We start from the raw sequence: 18377 nt of genomic DNA, 5'->3' as shown, positions 1-18377 counted from the left end.
CCGCGCGCAGCCCTCCCCGCGCCCCGCGCCCCGCCGGCCGCGCGCCCCGGGAGCGGGCGGGGAGCGGGACGCCGGGCCCGGGTCGGCGGGAGGGGGGCGGAGCGCTTACCGTGTTCCTCCTGCTCTCAGGCCGGCGGCCCGGCTGGCCGGGAGCGGAGATCCGCAGCGCTCGGGGCTCGGGATCTGGCCGGGCCTCCCGGGCAACGGGCGGCAGCGAGGGCGCGGCGCGGGAGGCGGGCGCGCCGGGTCCGCGGGCGCCGTGGCCGCGCCGGGAGATGTGTGTTAGTAGGTCAGTTCCGAGCGCCGCGCTACGTCGCCGCCCGCCAGCCCCGCCGTGACGGGCGGCCGGGGCCCCAATCGCCGCGCCCGCACCCGCCCACCGCGCGCCGCCAATGGCCGCGGCCGTTGTGGGCGGGCTCTCCGCGCCCCCCGCCCCGCCGCGCCCCGCCCCCGCCCCCGCCCCCGCCCTCGCCTTCGCCGCCCTCGCCTTCGCCACCGGCGCCGCCGGCCGGCCGCGTCCTTCCCGTTCGCTGCCTCCGCCGCCGGCGAGCAGGGGACTTCGGCGCTCGCGCTTGGCTCCGAGGTTGCGCAACGACCCGCACTGGCCGCCTCGACCGGGACGAGCTGAGGAGGGGCCCGGGACCCCCGCCGTCGCCGGATGGCCGCCTTCTCCGGGTCGCCGCGGTGCCTCCGGGAGCCCGGCGAGCCTCGCCCGTTCGCCGGGGCGCTGTTTTGTCCCCTGGAGCGCGCTGCCCCGGCCGGGCTACCTGTTGCGGGGCGAGCGAGCGCGGGGCCGCGGGCTGCAGCGGCCCGGGCGTGGCAGCCACCTCTGCCTCGGCCGCCTCGCACAGTCCCGGGAGGACCCCTCTCTCCGGGGCGGAGGGACGGGGTGGGAGCCGCTGAGCTGCGGGCGCTCGCGGCGGGCAGCCATGGGGAGGGCAGAGGAGGGGAGGCGGTCGAGCGGCCCAGCCGGGCCGGGCGGTGCTGCGCCCCGGGGCGCTCACGATGCCCCCGCGCCCGTCTAGGGAGAGCCGAGCAGCCGCTCCGTTAGGACGAAATGGACGGCAGGGAAGTTGTTGCATAACGCGGCGGGGAAACCGGGGCCATTTGCACCCCTGCACCACCACCACCACCACCCCGCGCCGGGGTCGGCGCATGGTATCAGCTGCCGCGCGTGCGGATAGGCCGGGGGCGCTGGAGCTCTCGGAGCTCGAGACCCGCGTCTCTTTCTGGCGGCCATGGAAATTGGGGCCCCGATTGAAGATGGGTGGCACCCCCCACCACTACCGCCACCACCATTCCTGGGCCAGAGACTTAAAAGGTCATCTCGCGGTGACTGAAGTCATCTCGCCAAAGACGGTAAAGGCACGTGGCTTCCCGGGCGCGCCCGCAGGTGACCCAGGGCCGGTGCCCGCCTTTTGCGCGGGGAGCCATGTTCCTGACGGTGACGCGAGGAAGGGCTGGCCCCAGCTGGGCAGGTGACAGGTGGGGGCAGGCCTCCCGCAGTGCTTGGACTGGTAGCCTCTCCCTTCCCCACTCCCGTGACTTTTCATGGCTTTTATCAGTGATAAAAAATAAATAATAAATACAACATTTTACAAACATCAATAGAAAACTTTGCCTTGCTGAGCTCGCTGTTGTCTTCCAGTTCTCACGTTAATTACACTGTGCATAATCACCCCCAAAAGTGATGTTTAAAGAAATGTTCTCCACGTATCTTTTTTTGTTTGTTTGTTTGTCTACATTTCAGAATTTTCCCCCAAGAGCAAAGTTGAGGTCCAGAACATGGACTTGCTCGTAGTTTAGCTGGGACATTGTTTTATTAGCAAGGTCCTGGCAACTTGTATAAAAGATTTTGATATCTTCCCCAAATTCATTTTTTTTCAGTTGTCCACAAATACAAGAATGTTTGAGCATGTTTTGCAAGTCAGTACACACTTGGATATTTATTTCAAAGAGCTGACTTCCTTGATGGAATAAACTTTGTTAGAACTTTGAAAACCTCTCTTTGATGAAATTCCTTATCAATACAGTCAGTTCTTGGAAATTCTAAACTGACCTACATAATCTCCCCTACCTGTAGCATATTCTCCACATTGTTTTGCTTTTTGAACAATTTTGTAGAAATCCAAAGTCATTTTAAATGAAGAGCAAAATGACTGGCATAACAGCTTGAAATTCAAGAAAGGTAAAATATGCATGAAGTCATCCCAGGCAGTGAGAGTGGAGGAATTCTCTGAACCTGAAAACTGGCTTATTAGGCTGAATTTTGAAGTCTGATGCTCCACTAATCCTTGGGGGAGAGGAGGCGGGAAGCATTCTAGGTTGTACTTGTACCATATAATCATTTTTTTTGTTGTTGTTGCTACCTTACTTGGAAATGAGCTTAGTGTAAATGATAGCAGGAGTATACGCTTAAAAATTTGCTCTTTTCTTAATTTCTTTATTGGGGAGTTAATGTTTTACATTCGACAGTAAATACAATAGTTTGTACATGCATAACATTTCCCAGTTTTCCATATAACAGTACAACTCCCACTAGGTCCTCTGTCATCCTTTTTGGACCTGTATTTTCCCCACCCCCACCCCCTCCCCAGAGTCTTTTACTTTGGTGCAACACGCCAACTCCAGTTCAGGTTCTACTTGTGTTTTCTCATCTGATCTTGCTTTTCAACTTCTGCCAGAATGTGATATCATCCCATATTCATCCTTCTGTTTCTGACTTATTCCACTTAACATGAATTTTTCAAGGTCCATCCAAGATTGGCTGAAAACAGTGAAGTCACCATTTTTTATATAGCTGAGTAGTATTCCATTGTGTGTATATACCACAACTTGCTCAGCCACTCATCTGTTGTTGGACACCTGGGTTGTTTCCAGGTTTTTAGCTATGACAAATTGTGCTGCTAAGAACATGTGCATACACAGATCTTTTAAAAAAAAAAAAAAAACTCTTTAGCTCCTCCTGGTGATTAGGAAACCACTAAACAACACAATGAGGAATCTGTCCACATTGCCCAAGAGGTGATGTGTTCAACATTATAGCCTAGATCATTTCCAGAATAGGCAAGTATTTGCAGATTAACAGGAGTAAATGGGATGTAAAGCCCAAGGCATCTGAAACAAATTACTCAGGGTGGGTACACTTTTAAGAAGTTTAACAGCAGATGCCTGATTTTGTGGAGCAGGACTGTGACTAGCTTCCTGGAAGGATGAAAGGTTCTCATGGAAGCAAAAAGTTCAAAAGCTTCCTTGTTCTCAGTCTCAGGATTGGGAGAAGGAGGGACAGTGAAGTAGAGGGAGATGGGCACTGGTGGCTGTGATGAAAACTACTGGCTTATGATAGCTAAACACGCTTAGCCTCATAATCCCAACAAGCTTTCCCACTAAGTGGATCTAAGAACATGAGAGTAGATCAGCTAAGAATGTGACTTCTGAACACAGATAGGAAGTGCCCTACAACTGCAAACTGTTTTAAGATAGATACCTAAGGAAATAGATGTATTTAGAGACCTTTATCCTGGGCCTTCTTTGGCAAATTTGCACACAATGAGAATTCAGGTGAACTGAACTTAAGACCGTGGCATGAGAATGTCCCCTTACAGGTAGATCATGCCCCTTTACGCCCACGCCTAGATTGCTTTGATGAAGGACAGAGTGATGGGGACATCGTGTTTCAGTTGTTCAAATAATGTACTGAAAAGGGGGAAAATGTGCATACTACTATGTGTGAAGACTCATGCTCAAGCCCCTGGTACCCACCTGCAGAGGGGAAGCTTCACTGAGTAGTGAAGGAGTACTGCAACTGGTTCTCCTCTCTGTCTTTCCTTCACTAACTTGTCCCCTATATTTAAAACAAAACAAACAAAAAAAAGTGGCTGGGAATGGTGGAACCACTTAGCATGGAACCCCATACTGAGAAAAGAAAAAACAACAACAAAACTCCTCCTGAACTGGAAGGAGGACTATGAGTTTCCTCTGATGGGAAATTTCCTCAGAAATATCCCTGAGAAGGGAGGTATCTGTTGCCTCTAAGGTTTGTCTGTTTGGTTTTTTGCCTCCAGGGTTATTGCTGGGGCTCAATGCAAGCACTACACATCCACTGCTCCTGGTGGCCATTTTTTCCATTTTATTGAGTAGAACAGAAATTGAGAGAGAGGAGAGGGAGAAAGAGAGGTAGGCACTTGCAGACCTGCTTCACCGCTTGTAAAGCATTGCCCCTGCAGGTGGGGAGCTGGAGGTTTGAACCCAGATCCTCGCGTGGGTCCTTGTGCTTAGTACTATGTGCACTTAACCAGGTGCGTCACCAGGTGTGCCACCACCTGTCCCCCTCGAAGTAGGCCCCTTACCTGGCCACCCAGATACATCCTTATCTATATTTCTCTGTAGGCAGGCAACAACCCTTTGACAACCTACAGCAGGTCCACTGTCCCACAGCCAGTGTCTATTCTCTTGTATTCAAATCCATTCGCTGTTCGCTATCTTGTGATCATTAAAGAATGTCTGTCCTATTTGTCACATGAACATATTAAGACAATTTCTGGGAGTCAGGTGGTAGTGCAGCGGGTTAAGCGCATGTGGCACAAAGTGCAAGGACTGGTTAGGATCCCGGTTCAAGCCTCCGGCTCCCCACCTGCAGGGAAGTTGCTTCACAGGCGGTGAAGCAGGTCTGCAGGCATTTCTCAGTCTCTCTTCTTCTCCTCTGTCTCCCCCTTCTCTCTCAATTTCTCTCTGTCTCTATCCAATAACAAATAAATAAATTTAAAAAAAGACAATTTCTAGAAATCCACAGGCTATCGTCTTATTTTTAAACTGGGGGGTTTAGAATGTGATCTAATCCGAAACAGGCTGGGAGTATGGATTGACCTGCCAATGCTCATGTCCATTGGAGAAGCAATTACAGAAGCCAGACCTTCCACCTTCTGCACCCCATAATGACCCTGGGTCCATACTCCTAGAAGGATAAATAATAGGAAAGCTATCGGGAGGGGAGGGGATACTGAGTTCTGATAGTGGGAACTGCGTGAAATTGCACCCCTCTTATCCCACAGACTTGTTCATTATTAAAAAAAAAAAAAATCTAATGTGGTAGAAGTTGCATGACCACCACAGGAGATGTCCCCATAGCCATCAACATGTGACTTATGCTGGTATTTTGTTTGACTTAATGAGATATTGGATGTTTAGGCGGAAACCTCCTGGAATGCTGCTTCTTTCTTTTGCTTTTATACTGTCTTTCATTTCCACACTTCATATCTTTTCCCCAAGTATCCTCACTATTTCTTCGGATTCTTTCCCATGCCAAACTTTCACATTCTCTGATTTCCTGTCTTCTACCTATCTGAGCCATGGACCAATACGTTGTGAGTATTTAAAAATTTTCACTTTATTTTCATCCTCAGAGGCACAATTCCCCAGATTCTGCTATGTGGTTCCATCAGCAGGAGTTCCATTAGCAGGCTTGATGTTACTCTTTAAAAACTAGTTTTTGTGGGAAATCGAGTAATAAAATATGGTCAAATAACACCCCCATAGAAGCAAAGCTTTAAAGTATGAGAAGCTGAAATGTTTTCTATTAAACAGTTCTTGCTCAAGCAAAGAAAGAAATTAAATCTCTACGTTAGCTACATGATTTCCCTAGACAAAAGCGGCTGGTGGTCTGAAGGAATTTCAAAGCATTGAAAAAAAGAAGGGAGTCGGGCGGTAGTGCAGTGGGTTAAGCGCACTTGGCTCAAAGAGCCAGGACTGGCTTAAGGATCCCGGTTCAAGCCCCAGCTCCCCACCTGCAGGGGATTCGCTTCACAGGCGGTGAAGCAGGTCTGCAGGAGTTTATCGTTCTCTCCCCCTCTCTGTCTTCCCCTCCTCTCTCCATTTCTCTCTGTCCTATCCATCAATGACAACAACAATAATAACAATAACAACTACAACAATAAAAAGAAGAAAAAAAAAGGAAAGACCAGAAGAGGTGATTCTGCAAAAACAGGGAGAAAATGCTGTAAGTGCCCCATTACAAAAAAAAAAAAAACACGCTTTAAATTCATCCCTCACAGATAGTACATGTTTCAGTTAGCATTTTCACTCAGATTAAGTAATATATGTAAGTGAATGTGCCAAAAGAAAGGCAATTTCCAAAAAATAAATAAATAATTAATTAAAGGTGGGAAAGAAGCAAGGGAAACTACTAAAAAAAGGTCAGGACTTCAGAAGAAGTGAGTTGCATTCTTAGCAGAACCTCAAGCAATGGGGCAAGTATTGTAGCAACAGGTAGTCAGCAACTGGGACATAGCAGGGTTAAAAGTGTGAAATAGAAAATTGTGAAATGTGTCCTAGCAAACATTACTTTACTAAGAGTAAGATGCAGAAGGCTTTGCAGCTGCAGTCACCAAGGCCAATCTTAAGCCAAGCATTCTGTGAAAACATGCATGGGGTAATAGCACCGAACAGCTGTGTCTACAATGCACGTGGCTGGGTTCTGGAAATACCTTACCCATACTCAGTAAAGGTTCGTTTCTGAATGCTACTCCCTCATCTGAGATCTGACAGAGTCAAACCAGATCATCCACAGCACCGCTTGTGGCATTTTGAAAGGATGATACTCCAGTTGAAGCTTCATGTATGTAAGTGCAGAAAAGGGTCTGCAACTTTGGCATTGACAGAGGAGCAGCCCCAGGTAAATTCTGGCTCACCCATTACTTTCTCTTTGCCTAACTGTAGTGGGCCCAAGAGGAAATTACACAGTTGAAATGCACATTGACAGATTTAGAGACAAACGTTGTCTTCTGCAGGTGTGGTTTGTTTCAGCAAGATTAGAATGAACACTATCAGTTTGGTAAATGCACAGGAAGCCCGGAAGTTGGGTGCTTGACCACACTTCTGGTCTTCTGAGAAACTTCCAGTTTACTAAACTGAGAAACTCAGTTGAAATACACAAGATTTCAGTTTAGCTCCATGCCGTGTGCAGATCTTCTCAGGGTTTTCCACGTGGGCATACTGTCAGGATAGCAGAGAAACATGCTCTCAGCAGCGGCTACCTGGGAGAACATGGAATGGAGCTCAGTGATGAGAAGCAGGCTATGGTGTGTTCACATCCATCGCCCATGAGCTATGTGACTCCTACAGGTTATTTTCTCCAGTTACCTTTTGCATCTGTTTTTCTTTCTAGTAACCATGGTGTCAGCCTGAGGATACAACGAGTTAAGACCTATGAACTACTTAATAGAATGTCCACCATGAGGTAAGTGATATATATTAGTTATTATTATCAATCTCCTAACAATCAGTCTACGCAGGGAAATGGTGTGATCAACCAAAGTTGTGTGTGTACAAGTGCATGTACACGCACAAATGTGTGTTACAGTTCATTTAAAAGGGGCACTTCTGCTATACTGTCCATTCAGTTCAATTGGGTGAGTGCATACCAGAGTGGACCAAAGATGGATTGGAAGAGATTATGATAATTCTTCCATCTATTGAAACATTCTGGAAAAACTGAATGAGGCTCTGACCATGAACTATCCCTATCATTCACACTCTTTCAATTAATACAATTTTGTTGACCAGGAGCCAAGAACTAAGCCAAGCCCTCAAGGTTAATAAGTTGGAAACATTGCAGAAAGAATTTCTTCTGTCATAACTATCAAAGACTAGACCTTGTGTTAAAAGGGGTTCCAGAGAGACATATACGATACTGAAGAAAGATGGATGAAAAAAGTGGGATTTCACCAACATTTTTAAAGCTGTGTGAGTATTCCACAGACCAGGAGACACCAGATGAAATACTTGTCTGAGGATGACAAGAAGACTGGAGATCAGGGTCAAGGGAGAACTGTGGGGAAGTCTTGGGTTTGTGAAGTCTGAAGCAAGAGAACAGCAAGAAATCTGCCTGGGCCTTGGACCTGAGGACGCTGAGTGGCCAATACAGTGAAGCTAGTACATGATTTGGGTAGGTTAACAGCTCACAGGAGGACATGACATGATCTCCAAAAGTGATATAAAGTTTTAAATACAAAACAGAACACGGTAAGAATTAGTATAGAGGCAGAGGAAATATCACAGTGGTTGGGGCCAGGTGGTGGCACACCTGGTTATGTGCACACATTACAGTGCACAAGGATGCTGGTTCAAGCCCCTGGTCCCCACCTGCAGGGGGGAAACTTCACAAGGGGTGAAGCAGGGCTGCAGGTGTCTCTCTGTCTCTCTCCCTCTCTCTATCTCCTCCTCCCCTCTCAGTTTCTCTCTGTCTATTCAATAATGAATTATATATATATATATATATATAGAGAGAGAGAGAGAGAGAGAGAGACAGAGAGAGAGACAGAGAGAGAGAGAGAGGAATCACAGTGGCTTATGCATGAGACTCTCATACCTGAGGTACAGAGGTCTCAGATTCCATCACTGACAACACCATAAACCAGAGTGAACAGTGCTTTGGTTAAACCACAAAGAAAAGAAGGAGAAAGAGAAGAAGAAAGAATCTGTGTGGGGCTTGGGGAGAGAGCATAATGTTTATGCAAAATAAAGACTTTCATGTCTGAGGCTCCAAAATCCCAGCTTTAATCCCGTCTACTACCATAAAGCAGAGCTGAGCAGCACTCTGGTCTCTCTCTCTCTGTATCTCTCTCTCTCTCTCTCTCTCTCTCTATCTTTCTCTCTGTATTTCTCTCTCATTACATCAAAATTTACAAAGAGAGAATTGATGTGGGGAGTAATTGAAAGTTTGAACCCCAGAGCTCTGCAGCTCCATAGGGTCGACTAGCCCCAATCATTTCTAAGTGACCTGAGGTAAGTCATATGAAACCCAGTACCTCAGTTCCTTCACATGGACACTAGTATAATAGTGACAATTGTACTTAATCCTAATGTTATTGAGAGGTGGAAGTGAGCTAATTTATGAGAAGAACTGAGGAATGTCTGGCGTGCAGACTCCTAGCTTTGATTAAATGTAAGGTGTTCCTTCAGACAGAGAGGCAGGCTGCCAGCTCTCATGCTCACTTTACACACTGGCTTCCTTAGCCAAGACTGGCTGAGGTCCCTTGGTCCTTACTATATAGCCCCACTCATTCTCAAATGTTCCAATCATGCTGTGGTTCCAAAGGAAATAGATGTTTTGCTTAAAGCTGTGCTATGGGAGACAGCTGAGGGCGGTGAGCAGAATGAATTTGGATGCAGGAAGCTAGAGACAGTGTTTTCACAGACTTGTGAAAAGCTAAGGTAGCAAAGGATAGAAAGGTGAGGATATGGAGGACAGTGACTTAGTGGAGTCAGGCAAGACAAACAACACCATGTCGTTACTTGCTGGTAGGAAGCTGGCAAAGATGAGGCAGAGATATACCAAGTAGAGTCCAGTCACCCATGATGACCAGGCCATGATAGACATCACACATTGGGTGTTTTTTGAATCAATCACACTCCTCCTCTCTCTAGGACTTTCCAGCTTTGCTCTAGAGAAAGAACTTGCATGATTCCAGCCCTCCCCAAAGCTCTCAAGACTCATCCAAGGACATGGTCCTCCTGGTCAAATACTGATATGGTGTACCTCCCCAGAAAAAAAAAATTCTTGAAAGAGACCCAACATCCAGAGCAGAAACTAATGCATATAGAGCATTCAAATGGTGCCAAGAATACTACCCATGTCTTATATACGCCAGGCACGTGCTTTAGCTGTCCTCCCAGCAGTAGTAATAACATACTTCCAAGACACCACAGCATGCCCACACCATCTGGCAGCTTCCACCTATTTTGGGACATGTTATTCTCAGGCCAACCCCATGAAGAGATAGGTTTGGGGACCAGGATCTGCCAGGTTGTCCACTTGGACTGCTAATTCCAAGCACTCATACCAAGGAGGGGTGCATGCTGTCCAGTCTAGTTAGGTCACATTCATAGCCAACTTTTCCCCCAAAATATCCCCCAATATCCAGCTCAAACATGTACCTCAGTGAAACTAGACTTGAAAGTTACCAGGATCAACCTGCCGACATCCATATCCAGCAGAGAAGCAATTACAGAAGCCAGATCTTCCACCTTCTGCACCCCATAAAGAATTTTGATCTATACTCTCAGAGGGATAAATAGGGAAGTAGCACAGTGAGTTAAGCACAGGTGGCGCAAATCACAGGACTGGCATAAGGATCCCAGTTTGAGCCCCTGGCTCCCCACCTGCAGGAGAGTCGCTTCACAAGCCTTGAAGCAGGTCTGCAGGTATTTATCTTTCTCTCCCCCTCTCTGTCTTTCCCTCCTCTCTCCATTTCTTTCTGTCCTATCCAATAACAACGACAACAGTAACAACAACAATAATAACTACAACAATAAAACAACAAGGGCAACAAAAGGAAATAAAGAAATATTTAAAAAAAAAAAGACTAGGGAAGTTTCCAATGGAGGGGATGAGATATGGATCTCTGGTGGTGGGAACTGTGTGGAGCTGTATCCAGTTATCTTCCAATCTTGTGAATCATAATTAAATCACTAATAATGATCATCATAATAAAAAGTTACCAAAGCTTGGGTCTACTTGACCTTGATCTGTAGGTGGTGTTCTTCCTTGAAAGGTGCTGCACCTTGATCCTTTCTAATGTTAAGATGTGTGCTGCCCCAAGATCCAAGCCACGTAAGACCTTCCCCAATGCACAGGATGGTGACCACTTTATTATGAGAGGGCAGCAGCACAGGTCACAGAATATATCTGACCTCAGCTACCCCAAGCTTCCAGCTGCAGACATCACAGAGAGGCGCTGTCCCTGGCACTTTGGCTTCTCCCACTTCATCAGCTGTCTAGATTCATCTTGTGTTGGGGCTGGCTCATCACTGCATCCTCACTGACCACTGCATCAGGCCTGACCAGCAGGTTCGACAGACAGGTCCTTGAATCCCTCCCTTACTTCATCCTGCAGGAGCTTACACAAGCACAAAAGGCCAAAGTACTTGTGCTCCCCAGAAACTTCCCAACAGTTTGATGATACAACCCCCAAATAGGGATGCTCTCTGGGGTGAATTCCTATGAGTAAGAGGTATTTAATGAGTTTTGTAGTGCATGGAATAAACCCTCACAGAGCAAGGATGCATATATGGGAGGTTGTAGTTAGCTGGAAAACACATCACCTCATATGACTTTGAAGATTTATTTTGAATGGTTGATTTTTAAAATTTAATTACATATATATATATATATATATATATATATATATACATATATATATTTATGGAGAAGGCCAGAGCACCACTCAACAGCAGCATATGCTTTGCCATGAGTGTCTCCTGGGACCTCGTGCCTGCAAATCCTGTGCTCTGTGATCAAGCTGTCTCCCTAGCCACATACACCTTGTTGGATGGAGCCTTTGTCTCTTTCTCTTTAGCTCGTTCTTGTATTATAATTGTACCTCCCCCCAAATCCTTAGAACCTGAGCTTAGAATCAAACACCAATTTCTAGGATATCCATCCCCATACAACTCACTTGTACCCTAACCCCCTGCAACTATAGAAAAAGTAGTATGTAGCCGTATGCTAAAAATGGGGGGAAAAAAACCTCTCTAGAACATATATACCTCATTCAAAGTGAAAAATGGAGGAAAACATCTATATGTCTCCTGGAGAAATTGGTGTTCATTTTTCTTGGTGCTTGTGCAACTGTGAAAGCCATTCCTGACCTGGTAGAGTTATCCCTCATTTATTCCAGCACTTTTAGTTACTTGGTCAGGTGGATATTCTGCTGTAAGTCAGCAAAGCTGAAAAGAAATCAGAGGTTTGCAGAGAAAGTACCTGGGCTCTCCTCAGCCCTTTTTTTTTGGTAAATTTTTATTTAATTTAATTAATTTATTTCCTTTTTTGCTCTTGTTGTTTTATTGTTGTAGTTATTTTTTTTTTGCTCTTGTTTTATTGTTGTAGTTATTATTGTTGTTATTGATGTCATCGTTGTTGGGAAGCATAGAGAGAAATGGAAAAAGGAGGGGAAGACAAAGAGGGGGAGAGAAAGATTGATACCTGCAGACCTGCTTCACTGCTTGTGAAGTGACTTCCTTGCAGTTGGGGAGTTGGGGGCTCGAACTCCCAGTCCTTGTGCCAGTCCTTGCACCTTGTGCCACCTGTGCTTATGCCAGTCCTTGCACTTTGCCAGTCCTTGCACTTTGTGCCTTATGCCAGTCCTTGCACTTTGTGCCACCTGTGCTTAACCCGCTGCAGTACCGCCCGACTCCCCCTTTTTTTTGGTAAATATAATGTGCATTTGATAAATATATGAGAGAGAGAGGTCAGAAATAATGGCATTTTGTTGTGATCAATGAAAAACTTAAGTGTGGTCTAGACAAGACTTGCTTATTGCCAAAAAAAAATCTATTTTTACTAATATATGAACAGTGTTCTTTTTTTTCAAGACATTTAATCATTTACTTAACATAAACCCAATGAAGACTCTTAAATTTCAATAGGAAAATAACCAAGAATACTCACTATTACTGGACATTAAATTAAGCAGTTTGAATAAAAGGAATTTTCATGATTACATGGAAAATAGAATTTAATATGTTCACCTATCTAAAGAAGACAGGAGAACTAAAGCTTTCATTGGAGTAATAGGAGAGTCTAGTTATATAGTTGGGCAAAATGTTAGTATTGAAAAACTGTGCTTATGGGGCCTGGGTAGTAGCACACCTGGTTAATTGCATCACAGTGCACTAAAAGACCTGGACTCAAGCACCCCCAAAAGAGGAAGAGGATAAGTGGTTAAAAGAAAGGAGATGATTAGTTTCAGTAGACTTAAACTGTTCTTGGGCTAAAGTTAATTGATTACTGATTGTATAGAAAGGATGAAAAAAAAAACTTAATAGATTCTACCCTTCACCCAAAAGTCCATAATTATCAATTCTGTTTTCATAATTTCTCAAACAATTGATGGTTTCTTAAAACAATTGCTTTTGGGTCAGTTTAAAGGTCTTTAGCCCAGTTCTAAGAGATAGGCATCAAAGTCTACATTTCTCTGTCATGGTTCTCTGGATCCAATTTTAAATGACCTTACAGATGACAACTTTTCACACAACACTCGAGTCATGGGAAGATGACTCAGACTTTCTCCCAAAACTTCTCCATGAGTACATCTAAGTAATTGAATGTGATTTACTTCAAGATCCTCAGTGTCTGGGAAGGATGAGAAAACATTTTGGGGAGATATTTCAATCTTTCTAAAAGATTCAAACTAGACAAAATAGATGTTGAGATTTCTAATCTAATGTATCCACTAACAAAGGTAAAGAAAATAATGATATTGGGATCGTGAGTTAGAACATCACTTTGTTCCAAATATAAAATTACCCCCATGGGATTAAAGATGTAAATATCAAAATGACACATAAAATAACTAAAAGAAAACATGGAAGAACAGGTCATGCAAGTGGTAGAGAATGACAGGAAACCCAGAAACTGAAAAAGAAAACTAAGATAAGTATATTTAATTATGTAAAAATCAAGCAGCTTTTGTTTGCTAAGGGACACTAGATAAATCTAATTTTAGATAAGGTATTAACAGCCTTAATATGCTATAAATCCTCAGAAACAGTAAACTCCAGTGATAAAATAGACAAAGGAGATGAATAACTAATTTTGGAAAAAAATGTGGAATAATTTGAACCATATGGAAATATGAGTAACATCATTAATAAGGAAGAACATGAAATTAGAAATGAGAATGTTTTACTTGCTCAACTGGCAATGCTGATAAGTGATTATATCCACTATTGGCAAAAGTGTTAGGGACAATGAGTGTAAATTAATGCAAACTTCTAGAATAGAATGATGGCAGTGGGCATCAGATATTTAAAAGTCCTAATCTTTTAGCAAGCTATTATACTTCCTAGAACTTATCTCATGTGGTTGGCAATATGCTTCTCATAATTTGTCACACAGAAACAATCACATAAGTGAGCAAAGGAACCTTACACGGATATCGACTTTAATGTTCTTTGTAAAAATGGACAGCTGGAAACAACTCTTAGTGTTCACTGGATAACCACTGGGCAAATAAAAGATGATGCATCTCTGTAGTGGAATACTGAGTAGGAAGTTAAAAAAAAAAAAAAAGAACTTTCATTATATTTATGTTGAAAGAGGACGTGGCTAGTCAGAAAGATCTATGAATAAGGTAGCACAATCACCTTGTTTATTTATTTTCCCTTTTATTGCCTTTTTTATTGTTGTAGTTATTATTGTTGTCGTTGTTAGATAGGACAGAGGGAAATGGAGAGAGGAGGGGAAGACAGAGACAGGAGAGAAAGATAGACACCTGCAGACCTGCTTCACCGCCTGTGAAGTGACTCCCTTGCAGGTGGGGAGCTGGGGGCTCAAACCGGGATCCTTACTCCAGTCCTTGCGCTTAGCGCCACATGCGCTTAACCCGCTGCACTACCGCCCAACTCCCAATCACCTTGTTTTTAAAATAAAAAATGAGCATTGTACATGTAGAAAATCTGGGAAGATACATATCCTGTTGCTCATGATGTCACTTCCTGGCTAAGGAGTATCGCTCTGAGTGGCCAGAATTTTCACTGGGCTCTCTCTCTCTCTCTCTCTCTCTATATATATATATATATATACTTTAAGTTTTAAAATAATTTGATAGAAAATACAGAATACAAAAGACTTCTATGTTGTTGTTTTTTTTAAAGATCTTTAAAAGTCCTGATTCAGCCATCTGACATGTAAGCATGATACCAAGGTGACTGACTAAAAGCTACAGAAATTGGGGGTTCATAACTCATTGGTGCTGAGTCTAGATGCAAGCAGTTGTTTTGTTCCTGAGAAACTATTTCTGAATCCTAAACCATACTCAACGAATATGTAGGCATTTTAAAGTTGCGTCAGGCTTTCTTTAGAGAAGCTACTGCTACTGGTTTAATCTGATTAGCTTTCTTTGCCAAAGTCATTTTGTTTGGATGGCCAAGCAATCTTGAGATGAAGGCCTGTGCAGAATTTTTTCCTGATTAACACCTGCAGTTACTGCCTCTGGCCCTTATTGTCTGCTTCTTGCTTTTCTGAGATCTGTAATTATTATTATTATTATTATCATTATCATCATCATTATCTTTATTTAGCTTTAGTCACCTTATCTTGGCTTTGTTCCTTGCTCATGTAAACTGTCATATCTGTCCATTATTAATATTTCCTGAACTCGATCATATCATGGATGTCCCATTGCCTAAAAATTTCCTTTAAATTTTTCTATTTGAACCTTCGTTCTCAGCCTCATTTGTAATTCTATCACTTGGTTTTTTTCATTACAAATGATTCAGCATCCAATATGTTTCATATTTAGAAAATAATCTATTTGACTTTCTCAAAACGTTTGAACCCCATATGTGAAGAGAGGCAGTAGATTACATGAGTGAAATCAAGCACCTGGAAGGGAGCAGCTGTGCCACTGCTCAGCTCTGTGGCCTTGGGAAAAATTGCTTGACTTCTCTGGAGCAAGTCATCTTCATCTTTCTGTGACCTCTAATTCTTCACACAGAATCAACCATAGTCAGTCTCCAAGTGACCCTGCTTCAGTGACTTCTCAGCATATGCAGGAAAGGAGTCAAACTCTAACTATGATCCACCAATCTATAAAGTCTGGTGTCTCCTAGCTCTTACATTTGTCTTACACCTTTCCTCTTTTTTAAAAAAAATATTTATTTTCCCTTTTGTTACCTTTGTTGTTATTTTTTTGTTGTTGTAGTTGTCATTGTTGTTATTGATGCCATCATTGTTAGATAGGATAGAGAGAAATGGTGAGAGGAGAGGAAGACAGAGAGGGGGAGAGAAAGATAGACACCTGCAGACCTGCTTCACTGCCTGTGAAGCTACTCCCCTGTAGGTGGGGAGCCAGGGGCTCGAACCGGGATTCCTACTCCTTGCGCTTAACCTACTGCGCTACTGCCGGACTCCCCACACCTCTCCTCTTATTCCTTAGGAACCAGCAACATGAATCTTTCTTTTTTTAAAAAAAAATATGTTAATCTCGTTCCCATCCCGAGGCCTTTCTATAATGTTGTTCTCTCCTTACATAATAATTTATCCCATGCTTTATGTGAATTTCTCCTTTTTTCTTTGGGTCTAGCTGAAATATCATCGTCAATGATAGGTATGTATTTTCCCATCACTGATTCCTGTTTCTGTTTCTTTTATTTTTAAATCTTTAAAGATGTTATTTATTTATGTGAGAAAGTAACACACAGAGAGGGGGCCAGACTGAGGTACACTGGGTTAAATGTACATAGTGTGAAGCTCAAGGACCAGTACAAGGATCCCTGTTCAAGCCCTTGGCTCCCCACCTGCAGGGGGGTCGCTTCACAAGCAGTGAAGCAGATCTGCAGGTGTCTATCTTTCTCTCCCTCTCTATCTCCCCCTCCTCTCAATTTCTCTCTGTCTTATCCAAAAATTTTTTTTTAAAAATGGCCACAGGAGCAGTGGATTTGTAGTGGATTTTTCAGACACTGAACCTCAGCAATAAGCCTGGAGGAAAGAAAAAAAAACAAAACACAGAGAGACCAGGTCACTGCTCAGCTCTGGATTATGGTGGCACTGGTGACCAAATTTAGGATTTATGGGGCCTCTGGCATGCAAATCTAACACCCTGAACTTTCTCCCAAACCCTGCTATTTCCATTTGTCTAGGTTAAATCTCAAGTTTCCTTGTGGAAAAGTTCTTCCTAGAGTAGTTCATCTCCAAGGGATGTACCCAGGGTGAACCACGATGGGTTGAGCAAATGTAGATAGGAGAATATTACTTCTGATTTCTCCAGAGAAGTGTCTTCCTCACTTCTTGGTGCCAGGCAAGTGACATAAGTGGTGGCTCTAGAGGGAGGACTGAGGCATAAAGTGAGCTTTTCTGTTCAGAATTCCAACAGATTCTATCAGTCAAAAGGATCTCATTTTCCCCTCGCCTTCCTTTATTCCAGTATCTTGGCATTTGCAGGGTGGACACTGAATTTCTTTTCACTGAACTTCCTTCAGAATGTTCTAGCGGAGTGGACCCCTCTACACTGTAGGTGAGTGCATTTCAAATTCAGTTTGTTGCAATTTCTCATGCTCGGGTGAGTCTCCCCCTATGTACTTAGTCTTGGTGGGCTAGTCCTTCTGAACAACTGTGTCTCTCTTCCTATTTTCCAGGAATTTGAAGGCAAAGAGAACACTTCAGGATTACCAAAGATCACCAATCCAATTACAATGGGTTCCTAAACAGCTCTTTGTTCTTTCATTTGAAGAGATGACTACAAAATTGTTTTCCACTTCCTTCAGAACTGCTATTTCATTACCTCCTGCTCAGATGCAAGGAATGACCCCAAGCTCTGCAATCTCTTAGAGAAAAAGATAGACTCCTTCCATCTTCTATCACTTTTCCATCATTGTAAAGCTGTCTAAATATACATACCACTTTTCTGTTCCTCCATCACCATGGAAGAGTGCCCGTGCTTGACTAAGCCTGGTCACCATCTCTCCAGCCCTAATTAAGTCCTTCGCTCTTCTAGGACTTGCCCTGTAACAGGCCACTCTCTTCTTTAGCATTTGCTATGAACTTACTCGCATCGGAACACAGTCACCAATCATCCTTTTAAAAAAATTGTTTTCCTGTGAATGAGAGGTCACCCTGAACTCTGGGGACATTTAGTAGGAAGAGCATAGTGTATCTGTCACATCATTTCCTCCCACATTTTGAAACAATCCTCTCTCAACCCAGCTCTGTCCCTTCATAGCCTTTCTTAAATCTCTCATACCCTTCACATTCAAGCTTCTTCACACTCCAGCTCCCTTCAATCTTACCATTCCTCTGAGTATAGTTGACAGAGTTAGCTGTAGACATCCAAGCACATGTCCTGTCATCCTCTCACTTGGATGTTCAGTCAGTGAAGATCATTTTAGGAGGGGCCGGGTGGTGGAGCACCCGGTTAAATTCACACATTATAGTATTCAAGTATCCGGATTCAAGCCCCTGGTCCCCACCTGCAGGAGGAAAGCTTCATGAGGGGTGAAATAGAGCTGCAGGTGTTTCTCTGTCTCTTCCCCCAACCCCTCAATTTATTTCTGTCTGTATTAAACAATAAACAAATAAATAAAATATATTTTTTAAAAAGATCAACAGAGGAGAACCGTGGCTTCTGCGCCCTCACACCATCTTAGTTGCCCCTGACTTTGCAGTGATGTTGCAGCCACTGTCCTTCAATCAGGATTTCTACACTTTACTCTTTTTTTTAATTTTTTATATTTTATTTATTTATTCCCTTTTGTTGCCCTTGTTGTTTTTATTGTTGTAATTATTACTGTTGTTTCTATTAATATCATTGTTGTTGGATAGGACAGAGAAAAATGGAGAGAGGAGGGGGAAGACAGAGACAGGAGAGAAAGATAGACACCTG

At 43.9% G+C, this 18377-nt stretch overlaps 1 long non-coding RNA gene across 2 annotated transcripts; it reads left to right on the top strand.

Annotated features, from left to right (window-relative positions):
* Window positions 1–1610: 1610 nt before the first annotated feature.
* LOC132540936 (uncharacterized) lies at window positions 1611–17359 on the top strand. 2 transcript variants are annotated; one of them, XR_009552139.1, is made up of 4 exons: window positions 1611–7076; window positions 7163–7234; window positions 16940–17012; window positions 17134–17359. It is a non-coding gene; the product is annotated as an uncharacterized LOC132540936 (long non-coding RNA). The 2 variants fall into 2 exon arrangements; XR_009552138.1 differs by having other exon boundaries at window positions 1611–7234.
* The last annotated feature ends 1018 nt before the right edge of the window (window positions 17360–18377 follow it).

Source organism: Erinaceus europaeus, chromosome 10, assembly GCF_950295315.1.
Source record: "Erinaceus europaeus chromosome 10, mEriEur2.1, whole genome shotgun sequence".
Lineage (NCBI taxonomy): Eukaryota > Metazoa > Chordata > Mammalia > Eulipotyphla > Erinaceidae > Erinaceus > Erinaceus europaeus.
The sequence above is the reverse complement of the archived record's forward strand: the minus strand, read 5'-3'. Positions and strand labels throughout refer to the sequence as shown.